The sequence below is a fragment of the Anser anser genome (assembly GCF_964211835.1).
Source record: "Anser anser genome assembly, chromosome: 5".
NCBI classification, from domain to species: Eukaryota; Metazoa; Chordata; class Aves; order Anseriformes; family Anatidae; genus Anser; species Anser anser.
In genome coordinates, this window is record NC_139725.1 from 42,347,222 (window position 1) to 42,347,863 (window position 642).

The window sequence follows — 642 nt, forward strand, 5'->3', positions numbered from 1 at the left end:
TTAATACCTACTCAACAATTCCACATCGCTGAGCTCATGACGAGTCAGAGGACTTTTGAGACTACCGAGTGTCTTAATGGAACAGAATCAGGCTTTACAGTTCAGCGCCCTGGGCTTGCTGAAGTGACACGACAAGAAAACGATCCGTGAAGCTACTGGTTCTGCGTCTCTGGTCGGGCTGTATGGGATCAGCAAACGCGGCATGCCGGGATGGCACAATGCAGGCGGCTTCCTTGGTCGTTTACTCAGCTCCGGCTTATTGGGGTTACGTTAAAGGCTCATAGCTGTTGATTCAGTTTTGTAGGCATATGTGAATAAATGGCTTGGGCTAAAGCTTCAGGTTGTCACCACAAAAGGTTGGGCGTGATAAACGCCTCATAAATGGCTGTGCGAGGCCCCTGATTCGATCCTTCTGCATGGCCATAAGGCACCAGCTCCCTGCGGCTGCTGGTTCTGGGCGTTAACATCAGTTCAGTTCCCCGTGCCTCGGTCTTCAGAAGCGTGCTTCGGCGTGGCTGGGAGCCGGTGTCACAGTCCTAACGCACCGCCCGCAAACGGCCGGACAAGCCCTGGCAAAAGACGCCCGCAACTCGCCCGCAGGCTGCAGGCAGCCGCCGCTCGGCTCCAGCAGGCCCACGCCAC